Below are 14,777 nucleotides of genomic sequence, written 5' to 3'. Positions count from 1 at the left end.
AAGCTCACGATTTCCGTCGAAGGCACTGTCATCGTCGGGTATAGGGAATATAGCTTCCTTATACGCCAGTTTGTAATTGTCGACGGTGAAGTACTCGCTAATAAATCGATGGACGTTGGTGTCTGTCTGCATTATTGCAGCGCAAGCTTGTTTGCAAGGGATACCATAAACTTGCCACTTTCGACATAAACAAGTTCTGATGGCGAGATCTACGAGTTCTCTGACCGGTCGATCACTCGTAACGATCATCGACACGACGACCAACACGAAGATTTCGGCTATCCTCAACAATGATCTCTACCTTCGAATGTATGTCCGGGCGTAAGTAGGGTCTCCCATTTGTTCGCTTGCTCACGCTAGTTACATAACATGCGCATCAACTTGAACCTGGCAAATAAGGTTAAACAAAGACAGTGGTGGTTAAATAATTCGTAAACATGTTTAAACATTATTGTAAATATTTAACCGAAAGGATTAATATTTAAAGTCAGACAAGTGTAATTAAACAAAGATTGAGAATGTTTAAAGGGTAACACTAAATGTTAAGTGTAAATCAACATTCGCGGACCTTATGGAGTCGACCATTTTTGTCACCGGTAAATGATGAGCTTCCTTGATCCAAGCATTGAACGACTCCGCGACGTTTGAATACATCTCACCCCAACGATCACCTCTAAACAGATAATTCGACCAATGTGCCATATCCGATTTATTGATCAACCAGTGATGAGCTTCAGGTGATGTGGCCTGCAGTTCATTCACGGTATCATCGAAATCTTTAGCCGTGGATGCCCACGTAATGCGGAAGCATATAGACCAGCACTCCTCCCTCAATGCCTTCCCAAGTCTGACATTGGATTTCATAAAATTGGCCTCCAAATGTCGAAGACAGTATGCATGTGGCGAAGAAGGGAAGACTCTCGCAATTGCGCTCACAAGGCCCTTGGACTCGTCCGACACTGAAGGTAATTATCTCATGATAATCTCCATCCTCGTATAAAGCATCGCCTAACTTAGATATGAACCAAGTCCAATTGGCATCGGGTCTCGTTGTCGACTATACCGAAAGCGACGTGGAAAAAAACCATTGTTTCCATCTTTCCCCGTGGCACCCGATGAGTGTACCCCGATATTTTTCCAAGGAGGTGGGTACCATCGAGAAAGCAGCCGGCCCCGCAAGCCCTCTTGAATCCCACAATACACTGCCGAAAAGAAAAGAATGCACGTTTAAAACGATCACCGTCTCTTTCTACGATCGCAACGCTGCCGGGATTTGTCTCAGCCACCTTATCCACATACCAAAGCAAAGCGATCATAGTCGGAGATGTCACTGCGGTCGAGGACCACCCGGGCATGCTCTTTTCCCAACCAAGCCTCGCTTGTATGGTATGTGGACACCATGTTCCCGCAACATGTCCTTCCCGAATGTCAATGGCCTTGCATACAGGGTCGGTCCTTGAGCTTCTGAATCACTCGTGCGCTAACCCATTTTTTGGACGCTTTCGGATGTGACGCCGAACCTATGCCACCACCGCAAGTGTGTGATGGGTTGATTGTCTTGATTCTGAAAGTATTTTTATTATACTCTTTTGATGCATGAAGGCGCGAAGGACAACCATCGGCAGCGCATTCCACAGTCACCCGATATTTTTTGTTCTTTATGAATTTGAAGTCAAAATTCCGTTTGATTGCATAATTTTGAAGTACATCCCTGAAATGTTCCACATCGTCAAAACGTTGTCCAATATCCAACGACAACACTTCAGAATGATCTGACAAGGAAGGTAGATATCCCACACCGTCAGGGTCACCATGGGGATGAACGGGAGCACTCGCAGAATCTGAATTCCTGCCAACACTTCAGTCAAATGAAAAGATCAATATGTTAAGCGGAGAATATAATGTTTAAGTGGTAAAAACAATATTTAAACGTTAAATTAAATACTTAAGCAGTTACCGAATAACGTAAACGACTAGTACAAGATGTTAACCAGTGACGGACATATTTAAACACTAATGAACCCAAACAACTGGAACAAATAAAAGAGAAGGAACCTACAACGAGTAAAACTCGTTTTCATTAGGATTCGGCAATGGCACATCTTCTGTCTCGACAACAAGATCAACTACAGCACATTTGAAGATGGAGTGCACGTGACACATCCGCTGGAAGTCAACATCGTTTTCTATTGGACAAACCGTTTTATATCCATCTGGTGTGATGAACTTAACCCTGACAAGAGAAACTTCGAGACCCCATCGCTCACATATCTCAGCTAACACCAACTCTCAAGAAGTCTGAGCCGTGAACATTAGCACTCTTCCCTCCCCGTTGAATCTAGCAATACCACAAAAACTCTCCATAATATATCGGCTGAAAACCAAATCGTACAAACCAAATGAAATGAAGAACAAAAATAAGGCGAAGAAGAAGAAGATGTGAACAACAAACAGCAATCAGATAGGCAAACAAAAAAAGTGCATAGAGGTTAGACTAGACGTGATGTGATTGGGCGGTATTTTTCCCTCCATCCCAAGGGCAAAAAGGGAAATATATGTCACTGTCGCGATGAAGACATATTGTCATCGCTCGACATGAGTATCTGTTTAAACGTCAAACTTTTTATGTTTAAACAGATACATATAGTGTTTAAAATAACGGTTACCTGTTTAAATAAAGTCTATATCATGTAAATAATACGTAAACCGTTTAAATATAGTGATTTAACTGTTTAAAATATATGTTATTGTTTAAATTGAATGCTTTCACTGACATCGCGTTGAAGATGGGTACCTCCTGGGTCACTGTTTAAACATCTTTACGTATTTTCTTAAACACCATTGTCATTGTTTAAAGAGTAAATTGAGTATTGTTTAACTTTTTCTATTGTTTACAATGACGTTCTTTTGTTTCCCATTGTTTTTACTATGTCTCTGTTTAAATTTCAGAAGTTCACATTCAAATAAGCTTGTTTCGTTTTATTTATAAAACATTTACAACATTTACAACGTCTTCTCGGACTTTAGACACTCATGACTCGACCCTCGTAGAACGAAACAAGTGTCTGTACATTCGAATGCTCACGGCGGTTGCATAACATGCGCATCAACTTGAACCTACACAACGTACAACATTAAAAAAAGGTTAAACAAACACATTCATGAAAACGTCTATTAATCAATGTGTCATGGTCTGACTTAAGCGAAGATCCTGATAGTTAAACACAGAACGTAATAGTTGTACACTGACGTAATGTTCTTAAACGGTAACAAAAAGTCTCAAGTGATAAATATCAACTCCGTCTTAAAGGATGTTTTCTGATCTCCCTCCTCTAGAGAATCCTCCGCAATCACGCAATAAGTGAAAACTTTCTTTTCTTACCCAAGTCGAAATGCCCGCTTAATTGCTTGTCCGTCATCCACCGCTGGAGAATCCTCTGCATTCAGGCAATTATGCGAGTATTTTGACTTGGGCAGGAAAAGATAGTTTAACTTGTTGCATGATTACGGCTGATTGATTCTCAAGATAAGGAGGATCACGAGACATCCTTTCAGATAGAGTTAATCTTTGAACTTTCGTCTGACTCCAGTGAATATCATACACAGGAAGCAGATGACGAGGAGGAGGAGGAGGATTATAAGGACGACGAGGAGTGGTTGTCCATGGGAAGGGTTCTTCCTTGTTATTTATGGTGTGAAGTCCACAAGCAGGCTGACTCTTCATATCCGAGAAAAAAGTTAAACGCACAGTGGACCGATATTGACTGATGACAACGAACGGGTGTTCGGATATTTATGTTACCGTGCATAAGAATTAATGTTGTCATTAATTCTTATGCACGGAATACCATAACCTTGCCACATGCCACCTGCCAACAATTCAGATCAAACGAAAAAGATCACCGTTTTACGCAGAGACTTTGAGAATTTACACGTTAATATGAATAGTTATACATGTAAAGATAAAGTTAAACGGAGATGACAATTATTAAACATATTGGTAATATATTTAAACGGATAATAGCAAATAGTTAAACAGTATTTAAAATATACAAATAGATAACCATAAAAGAGAAGAACTTTACAACGAAATGAACTCATTTTCAAACGGAGACGACAATGGCACATGCTCTGTCTCGACAATAAAATCGACTACAGCTCATTTGAAGATAGAGTGCACTTGACCAATCCGATGGAAATCAACTTCATTTTCTGTTGGAGAAACCGATTTATATATTTCGGGTATGATAAACTTCACCCAGACTACCACAAATGAGCTGCCATAATAAACACCTGCGGAATGGTCAAACTGATAGCAACGAAGAGATTCTTACCGTATTACGAAACCGGCAGAACTGAAGTCGAACAACTCAAATGAGGAGAAATGAGGAGAACAACAAGATGTAATGCAACTCCTAGGCATTGTCTATCAGAAACCAAGCAGAAAGCCCTTGAAAATGTTGAACATAATGCGATTTGGCGCTTTCTTTTCCCACCATTTTCAAGGCCAAAAATGGGATTTCACAACATGGACCCATTTGAAGTGAACGGTAGGGGGTAAAAGGGAAGTTAAACACTAACGGAAGGGCTGTCCGGGGTGTGTAAAAGTAGGATGGGGTTTTTGAAAAGTTTTGAAAATTACGATGGGTGAACAGTAATTTTCCCTTATTATTATTATTATTATTTGGAGTTCTAAAAGCCTAAAGCGCACCCCTTGTTATCTAAAATTTGAATTATCCAAATGTTCTCTTCTAAGATTTTTGGTTTCTAAGCTTAGATTTAAGATATTAAAAATAGAATAAAAATTTGAAGCATGTAGATCTATTTCTTTTAAAAAAAAAAAAAAAAAATCGGCCTTTTTAAATCAATTCTTAAAAACAAAATAAGAACTGAGAGTTGCCATTCCAATACAATCAGCATTATTGTATTTGGACTATTCTAACAAACACTTTTGTTCCCAATCAATTAAAGAAGAAAATCGGTAGTATATTTTTAAAAAAAATAAACCATTAAAACAGTAGGCATATTGAGGAGTAGGGTTGGGAGGACTAACAATGGATCTTAAAATCTAGGTCATTATTTGTATTTACCCTAAATTATGAAAATATTTTTTTTAGTTTCTAAATGTGATAAAAATGTTTATTTTGATCCTTCAATTTATCAGATAATTAATTCAATGAATACGACATTATTTTACAAAGTCGAGTTCAATATCATCATTGATAAAAAAAAAAAAATCTTTTTTGTTCCCTCTCAATGATGCAGATGAAGTGGCAAAATTATTATTTTTTCTGCTCCTAATTTATTAAAAAAAATATCCTTAAATTCAATGATTGTTTGTTTTATTATCATCATTGGAATCTGAAATAAAAAAAATTAATTTAATAATGGTATGGCATAGTCCTTTCACAAATGCATTTAAAAAAAAAAATCAAAAGAATAAATTCAGATAATTATGTGGCATATTTTGCAATTCAACTATTTTTGAAGAAACAAAAAAGTGATTTTGAAATGGCCATGTGAATGTTGTCTCTATAAAATATATTGGAAATGAACACAATGTCAATACCCTCTCAAATTAGGAAATGTAGATATAGTCAGTTGAATTTTCAGTATTTCCAAACAAATTTTTTTTTAACTTACTTTTAACTCTTCCATCCACTAGCAGGTTAGTTTTTTTTTATAGAAGTTGACAATAATGCCTTGTTTTGAAAAGCAAATCCTTTAAAAAGTTTGAATTTTAATTTTGGTTCCACAGTCAAATCAGTTGTCGCACCATACAAAGCAACAGCCAACTGAAAAATATGGGGTAATTATCTTTGGTGAGTACTAAACTTTGTCCAAATATTACTTTGAGCACACAATCTCAATTCGTATTAAAATGAGTACTAAATATCTATTTCATTTTAACGAGAGAGCACTAGGGCTATTCCGATAGGGTTTGGCTGACGTAGAGGTCGTAATGTTGACGTGGATGTTATTTTTCAACATCATATTCACGCGTGGACAAATTAAGATGTCACGTCTACATCTTCTTCCCTTTCTCTCTTCAATATGATGGCTAACGAGCAGGACTACCACCTGAGACCACAAACTCTTGCTCTGCCATCTCCGACGGTGGCATAAGATGGCAGCTAGTCCTCCAGGAATGGGTAGCCTTTCTTCTTGGCAAATGTAGCCATGAAACCAGTTTAACGACCTAGAAACCAGCAACGTGACTCAGCTCCAAAGACGGGCTCAACATCTCCATGAATGTCCACCGCCACATCCTCGTCACTCACAGCCAGTTTTTCACTGAAAAATTGTCTGACTGGTGGTCAAAATAGCAGAGGTCTCTTCCTCACCTTGTTGAGATCTTTGATTGCGACGATGTCAAGGTCTAAGTCGAGACTCTTCATCTCATGTACTCCAAGGACATTGCTGGCATCTCATGAAGGAGGATGTGTCCAAGATCCTTTGCATTCTCAAGGTGCTTTTTCTTTTTTTTTAAAAAAAATGTGATTTTAGCTGATTTTTCTCATGTTTGTGTTGGATTTTGATCAGGTTTTGTCGATGATTGGGTTTGATGCTGGGGTTTTGTCTTGCTTGGAGTACTTGGAGGCAGCGCCATGGGGAAAGACGAAGAGGAGAAGGTGGTGTCTTTACTTGTTCAGCTGGATCTTGAGAGTTTAGGAGCAGGGAAAGTGCTGAAAATAGTGTTTTTGGAGCTTGCTCCTTTAATAGAGGATGGAAGTAGCAATGGAGTTAGAGGATAAGAGATCCTTGTGAGACTCTTGCAGGTGGTGCTTGAAAGAAAGGATAGGAAGGCAAGGAGAGAAATGGTAGTAGTGGTATGGTGGTGGACATTGCTTCAGAGATCTTAGTAAAGAGGCTTTATACATAGCTTGTGATGGTTGTCTCAAGCTTCTTCGGTACCATTTCTTCCAAGCAGCAGCCCAAGAATGGGAGTGAATTTTTCCAGTGAGTACCTAAGTTTGGCCTTATATCAGTTTAAGCATTAACTTTCAATTTATATCAAAATGAGCACCAAGTTTTAATTTCATTTCTCCGGCAGGTAATTGGGGGGTTTTCGGTGGATTTTTGGTGATGTGGACGTCGGAAAGCTTGCGTGGATTTCTAGGGTCCACGTTACCGATTCACCAACTCAACCACTTAACCAATGTGGATTTTTTTTGTCCACGTAGGACGTACAATAGTTGACGTGTACATCCTACGTGGACCAAAAGAAGCCACATTGGTTAAGTAGCTGAGTTGATGAGTCAGTAACGTGGACCCAGGGCATCTACGCAAGCTTTCTGACGTCCACATCACCAAAATCCATCAGAAACCCCCAATTATCTCGCCGGAGAAATGAAATTAAAACTTGATGTTTATTTTGATACAAATTGAAAGTTAGTGCTCAAACTGATATAAGGCCAAACTTAGGTACTCACTAGAAAAAATTATCCCCAAAAATGGTGAAGTAGCTTAGATTGCTTGACAAGCAGATAACTTGTATCTAGGGTTCGGCTGAGATTGCCAGAATCAGTGGTGCTTTTAGGCTTAGGGTTTTTCTTGTAAACGTGGGATCTGATGTGGATTAGTTGGATGGCCACGTGTTCTGGTTGCTCATGTGGAATGTCCACGTGTGAATATGACATGAAAAATTAACATCCACGTCAACATTAAGGCATCCACATTAGCCAAACCCTACTGGAATAGCCCCAATACCCTCCCGTTGAAATGAAATAGATATTATGTGCTCATTTTGATACGAATTGAAATTGTGTGCTCAAAGTGATATATGGGCAAAGTTTAGTGCTCACCCAAGATAATTACCCGAAAAATGTGGTTTGGGATATGAGAAGACCTGTTGACACATCACACATGTAGCTATTTTCCCCATTTTTTACCAAAGATGCCAAAAATGAAATACCAACTAAAGAGTATATAGACCACATAAATGAGCGAAAACTAACAATGTTTTTTGTATATTCTTTTTGTGTTTGTGCATTCCGGTGAATCCCTATTTCTAAAATATTTTGGATTCACTTGTTTTGTGTTGTTGGGATGTTTTTGTTTTATTTTTTTGCTTTTTTCTTTTTGAAAATCATCTAGTGAACGAAAAGAAGATTTTTGTTCTTTTTGATTTTTTTTGTTCATTTATAAATTCAATAATTCATGTGTGTATTATGTATTTGTTATTTGCAAGCAAAACCTAAAAAATAAATATAGAAAAGTACATATGTAAATAAATTTTTAGAACTTTATATCAATAATTAAAATAAAATATTACATTCTTAAAAAAAAATTGGATTATTTTTTAGTATATAAAATTTTGAAAAGTTAATTGAAAGAAGATATATAATTGATTAAAATTCAAACTAAAATATTTAAATACTTTTATTATTTAAAATTTTACAAAGTAGTTGAGAATATTTCTATTATATGCCCGCGATGAAAAAAGACCTGCCGAGAACTAGAAATGAACATATTATACCTAATCTATATGATGAGATTGTAACAACAAAGGCATTTATAAAATAAATTAATGCTTATTATATCTTAGTTGTATTTACTATACAGCATTACCACTTATTATATTATATTCTTATTTATTAGGTAATAGATTAATGCTTAATATGTTATGTTTTTGCTTATTATATAGCGTTACTATTTATCATCTTATGTTTCCATCTAAAATGTTTTTTTTTTTAACTAAATTTTGGATATTGCCATTTACTACCTATTTAATGTTATTTTTCGTTGATAAGATTCATATTAGTAGAGGATAAAACGATGGTCCCAAATGGTATCCTAAACATCCTCACCATGATTGTCCTTGATTCATTGAATAAGAAACTTTCACCATATAGAAATGTGGGTCACAATCACCAAGCCACTACCAACGACCAAATGGTCTATTAGTATACGGGTCGCTAATAGAGCTCTTCACCGAGTGGTGAGAGTTCGATTCTCGGCTGAGGGCACATTTCTGGGAGATGTGAGTGGTGGTTGTGTGCGGGTGGTCCCAGCGCCCATGTGTGTATGGACCCCGCTCCCACTTGTTCCACCGAGACTTGTGCACGCCCCTGACGGTTTAGCAAGACCTTCAGGCTGTCTGTTCCTCTTGTCAAAAAAACAATCACCAAGCCACTAGCTCTTCTGAGTGATGTCAAAACAGATCACATGACAAATCCTAACAATGATGAAAGAAGTTGTGCATGTATATTGTGGCATTGATATGATCTTCTTACCCATCATCTTAAGCAAACACTTCCATGTTGACCTTCTCGACTATGAGAAGAAGAAATATATGCATTACTCATCCCTTTTGAGCCATACATACGATGGTTTCACTCAAGAAATTGTACTATGTATTAAATTTTTGTTATGTTTGCCTTCATCTTTAACTAATTGATGCAGTATACCCAAAGTTTGCTACATTCTGAAATAATTTCCTCAAGCTTTTTGTGTGTGTTAGGGGAAAGATAAGTTTTCCATCAATAGGAATGTTCACAATGCTCACGTATCATATTCATTAGCTTGAACCTTAAACAAGAGGGGTACAAACTAAACAGACAATATAAATAATAAGAAGAAACAATGTACAACATGTGGAAATTTACTATATTAAATGGAAACTTAAACTAATAAATGGAATCTTACTATATTAAGTGGCAACGCAGTATAATACATACTAACCCACTATAGTAAATACGGTCGTTCAATTTCCAAATGGCATAGGCCACTAACCCATTTTTTGGATGTTTTCAAATAGAAATCATGCCAATACCGCGACTGCATATAAGTGTGGTATATATTGTCTTAATTTTAAATATTTCAAGATTGTCCTCTCTCAAAGTGTGGATTCGCCACTAGCAGCCAGTCGCAATATATTAGACAATCACCTTCTACTTATTACTTTTTAGAAAGTAAAGATAAAATTCCTTTTTATAGTAAAATTGCACAACACATCCTTGAATGATTGATCATATGGTATATATGTCACATAAACTAAAACTCTACTTTAAAATGAGAGACCACAAAACTAAACTTATTGTGTGGAGTTCAAGGACCAAAAATAAATGAACTAAAAAAAGGGCGACTAACTGGGATATTCAAATGTCATAGGATTTGTTGGGGAAGATTTGAAACTTCCAAATACCTATACTTAATTTTTGCTAAAAATATATTTTATGATTGTTCACATATATTGTCTCCATAAAATATATCAACATTTTAATTAAATTTGAAAAACTTAATATAAATAATTTCATTATTTAAAGGCAGAAACAAAGAATGATCCAAATTTAGGGGCATTATGTTATGTTCCCACATTTAATTCAAACGAAATCGCAAGTTGAAGGCCAAGTGGAGGCTCATGAAGGGATGAATGCAAATAAGGAGGAGTTAATTTGTAATGGCCGCGTGGAGACCGAGAAAAATAGATTAAAAATCAGGAGGAGATAGTGGTTAATGGCCAAGTGGAGATTAAGGAGCAGGTGGATTCAAATCAAGTAAGAGTTTTTATGAATGGGCAAGCAGACAAGGTTGTTACTTTTGAGAGAAAGCAACCAACGCTGGGTAATGGAGAGCAAATGAAGAGAAGACACGTGTATAACCCGATAGAGCAAGTGGTTACAGAATCAACGACTGAAAGAGGTGAGGCAAGGATCTCCAGAGAGAGGAGGATTAGCTCTTACCTGGAGGGCTTCGTTCTGACAGGAAGGAAAGAGGATATAAAAGGAGAAGGAAGGAGAGAGAGGAAAAGGTACAGAAGTAGTGAGTCGGAGTTGGAGACCCTGCCAGAAAGAGGGATTGATGTTATGAAGAACTCTATATACTTGAACTAGCTGTTATTTCCTTTTAATTGCAAATATTTGTAAGATATTTAAACTCTATATACTTGCTTTCATTTTTGGTGCTTGATTAGTGATTGATGTTATGAAGAACTCAATTTAGATCTATTAATTTCTCTACTTGAAACTTGTTGATTTGGTGCTGATTTAATGAAAATTAGAACTGTAAGCTCTTAGCTGGTGTTGCTTGTTAAAATTTATTTGGATTGATTTGAAATTCATTAAATTTTTGGTTCTTTCATCTTCTATGGTTGAGAACACCATATTGAAAGATCTCTTGGCTAGAATGGTGACAATGTTAGCTGTGTTGGTGATAAAGAGGAGAAAGATAAGTTGAAGGATGAAAGACTTTCTCTGATTGAATAATCCATATCCTATTTGGTTAAGTGTATGGAGTCCTTGCAACAATAAGCCATGATGACTACCATAGCGTCTTCTCCTTCTATGATAAATGGTTGCTTCATCTGAACCCAGAGCTTCTTATAATTCTCCACTGCCATCTATCAAAATGGATTTTCCTCATTTTGATGGTTCACTAGCTTTGTAGTGGATTTATCAAGCAGAACAATTCTTTGATTACTGTGAAATTTCTAATTTCTATCGTCTGAAGATTGCTTCGATCCATTTTGATGGGCCAATTTCCAAATGCTGCAAAGATTGGGTACTATTGAATCTTCGAAGAGTTTGGCAAAAGCAATCTAACAGACTTGTGGTCCTTCTATTTTTTATAGTCCTCAATCTTCTCTTTTTAAGTTGTTTCAGGAGAGTTCGGTAGTGGAGTATTATCATTTTTTCACATAGTGGCTAATATATAGGGCTGAGGGTAGACATGACCACGGTTTAGGAACCGCCGGTTATGGTTCCTGAACCGCCGGTTCCGGTTCAAGGAAACCTTGAACCGGAACCGAACCGCCTAGGCAAGGTTCTTGGCGGTTCGGTTCCGGTTCGGTTTCGTTCCGGTTCTAGCGGTTTGGTTCAACGGTTCCGGTTTGACGGTTCATACGGTTCGGTTTTTTTTTAACTAAATAATTCAATAATTCAAATTAATTAACACAAAAATATAAGAATTAATTTAATACTAATATAAGATAGTAGGTTAAGTTAGTAGGTATACGGTATACCCAAGATTTCAATGTTTTATTTATTTTGTTGTTATTATTTTTAATGTTCATGTATGTTATTTGTTTTTTTTAGGAATTGTTTTTATTTTTTTTCCTTTTTCTTTTTGATTTCTAGTATACTTATATAAGTTGCATAGTTTACAAATTGAAAATCTTGGGAGTTTTATCTATATATTGGAATATATATATATATATATATATATATATATATATATATATATATATATCTTTAAATGATCAACAAAATCAGGCAAATTGATATATATACATATATATATTCATGTTTATTTTATTTTATTTATTTATATATTTTTTTAATGATTCAAATGTTTTACATGAGAGCATTTTACTCAGTATATTTTCATTTATATAAAATAAATATAATTTAATATGAACTACGTTAATTTTGTAAGTTTCAAAACGGAAGATATATAAAGTCTAGTCTTTGTTTTTTATATTAAATTATAAAAATAATATGGAAATCTACTAAAGAATTGAATATTTAAGTACTTCTCGTTAATTAAATTGTTTTAATAAATCCATATTTAATTTGTAACTAATAATTTGTGGCATAATAAATTAATTATAACTTATCCTCTTGCATGAGTAACAAAGTTTCACATGGCACAGTACATATAAGTTGGACGAATGTCACAAATCAGACCTAATCGGCTAATCAAGTATTCAGAATCAGACCTAATCAATAATCAATTTGGTTAATATTTTTAATTAATTATTTAAAATATCTTTAAACATGCAATTACTTAATTAATTACTAATTAATGATATTAACAAAATAAAAACCTAATCATAAATGACGTTATTTATATAGTATGACATTATTCATATTATATTTATATAATATAATATGAACTTTTGTTTTGAACCTTTGGTTGAACCGTATGTGGAACTGTCGGTTGAACTACATATGGAACCGCCGGTTGAACTGCTGGTACCACGGTTTTTAAATTTTGAAACCGGAACCGAACCTTATATGAAGGTTCCGGTTCCGGTTTTAGGACGGTTACGGTTTTTCCGGTTTTTGGCGGTTCGGTTCCGGTTCGGTTCCACGGTTTCGGTTCAAAATAGCCACGTCTAGCTGAGGGTTTATTAGCATATGCTCTTTTGGATTGCTTTCTCAGTGGTTTAAAACCAGAGCTCCAGCGAGACATCATACCTTGGCAATAAGAGTCTATTACCAAGGCTGTTACATTGTCACGATTATATGAAAAGAAGCCGATGTCTACTACTTGATTGCATTGAAGTAAATCTCCAATAACTATTGAAGTTTCCAGTGCACCAAAGAAATCAGTAATTGGTCTTTCACATTATTCAAGACCATCCAAATTATCTGGATTACCACCAATTGGGCCACCACCAATGGTGTTTCCTAGCCCTGCAAATACAACTCCTTCGCATTTCTGGAAAATGTCTTTCAAAGAAATGCAACAGAGAAAGGCTCAGGGTTTGTGTTATAACTGTGATAAAAAATTTTCTCCAATGCATAAATGTGCCAATAGTAGACTCTTATTACTTCAATGGGATGAAGAACTTATAGACTCTTCAAAAGGACTAGGGGAAACTTCTCAGGTATTGGAATAGCAATTTTTTAAGGAATTGCAGAGTGTTTATCTTATTTCTAGGGATGGAAGTTGGGTGTCTGGCACAATGAGATTCATTGGACTAATTGGTGGGCATTCTGTACAAATACTTCTAGATGGAGGTAGTGATGACAGTTTTATCAGACCAAATCTTGCTAAATTCTTACAATTACCAATTTTTCCAACTAGACAATTGAAAGTCTTAGTTGGGGATGGTAGTGCATTATTAGTAGAAGGTTTGGTTCAAGATCTTCAGGTACATATTCAGAAACACAAATTAACATTTTTTGTGAACCTCCTAACAATTGTAGGTGCAGATATTATTTTGGGAGCTAATTGGTTGGCAACCTTGGGGCCACACATCACTAACTACAAAAACATGACATTAAGGTGAGAGGCAACTGAAACCTTTTATAACTATGTTCCTCAACTACATAGATTCAACAAATGCCATTGCATCTTGTTATACTCTTATTGTATCCTAGAATTCAGAATTAGAGGGCACCTCTCTTCTGAGATTACTAGTGCAAGATCAAATTATAGCAGATGAGTTTATTTTACCTCTCAGTTTACCTGACAGCATACAACAACTGCTAAGTAGATATTATGCAGTGTTCTCTATTCCTCATGGATTACCACCATCTAGAAGTTGTGATCACCGTATCCACTTATTGCCAAACTCCAATCTAGTTAAAGTGAGGCCTTACAAATATGTTCATGCTCATAAATTTGAGATTGAACACATGGTAGCACAGAAGTTGTCTAAGGGTTTGATTAAACCGAGCAACATCCCTTTTTCTTCACCTTAATTATTAGTCAAAAATAAAGATGGCTCGTGGCGATTTTGTACAGATTATCAAGCTCTTAATGATATCACCATTAAAGACTCTTTTCCAATCCCTATTGTTGATGAATTACTTAATAAATTATGAGGAGCAACTTATTTTTCTAAGCTAAACCTTCAATTAGGTTATCATCAAATATTGTTGAATCAGGAGAACATATACAAAACACCCTTTAGGACACACCATAGCCACTTCCAAGGGTTAGTCATGCCATTTGGGATATCTAAGGCCCCGGCAACATTTCAAGCTCTTATGAATCAAGTTTTCCAATTTGCTTTGAGAAAATTTGTTTTAATCTTTTTTGATGACATATTGGTCTATAGTAAGGATTGGAATTCTCATTTGTTGCATTTGGAGCAAGTTTTGGAA

The sequence above is a fragment of the Dioscorea cayenensis genome, chromosome 14 (assembly GCF_009730915.1).
Source record: "Dioscorea cayenensis subsp. rotundata cultivar TDr96_F1 chromosome 14, TDr96_F1_v2_PseudoChromosome.rev07_lg8_w22 25.fasta, whole genome shotgun sequence".
In the NCBI taxonomy this organism is placed as follows: Eukaryota; Viridiplantae; Streptophyta; class Magnoliopsida; order Dioscoreales; family Dioscoreaceae; genus Dioscorea; species Dioscorea cayenensis.
Note: the sequence above shows the minus strand (reverse complement) of the source record.